Below are 640 nucleotides of genomic sequence, written 5' to 3'. Positions count from 1 at the left end.
TGCATGGATTGAGGCCAAAATGTTCCCCAGGTTTTTAAAGAATGCAATAATACAGTTTAGCCTTAAGAAATAAATGTACTATGTGAGATCTGTGGTGTTGCCTCTGCCTCATTCATTCTGAAAATGATGTGTGATATGTTTCCATGGTAATTGTTGCACCAGTTCATTGTCATGCAATTTATAAAAGAACCTCTGCTGCTCTCTAGTGGATACATCCTACAAGTACACACTAAGTCTGGTCTTTATTTTCTTCTTTTGAACACAAAATGACAAACATGAATCAGTACAATCAAGTGAAATCCAGACAGGTATGTCTGACATTACTCTTTCATTTTGCCCTCATATAAGGCCCTCATATGTTTTTTATACAAATGAAAAGAGTTTCTGTTCCATAAACCACTCCTTTCCATTTGAACAGTTAAGTCATATCAGAATTAGAATCAGAATCAGAATCAGAATCAGAATCAGAAATACTTTAATAATCCCAGGGGGAAATTATTTTCATTATTTTCAAGACATATCAATTTTTGAACTTTTTGCCAAAATTATTAGACACTGTACATTTGATCTTTTATGTATAATATAGTGGATATATTATATATTTGCTCTTAATATATATTGTTTGTATATCTGGAGTTTG

The sequence above is a fragment of the Morone saxatilis genome, unplaced genomic scaffold (assembly GCF_004916995.1).
Source record: "Morone saxatilis isolate NCDOM2014 unplaced genomic scaffold, NCSU_SB_2.0 Contig0, whole genome shotgun sequence".
Taxonomy (NCBI): domain Eukaryota; kingdom Metazoa; phylum Chordata; class Actinopteri; family Moronidae; genus Morone; species Morone saxatilis.
Note: the sequence above shows the minus strand (reverse complement) of the source record.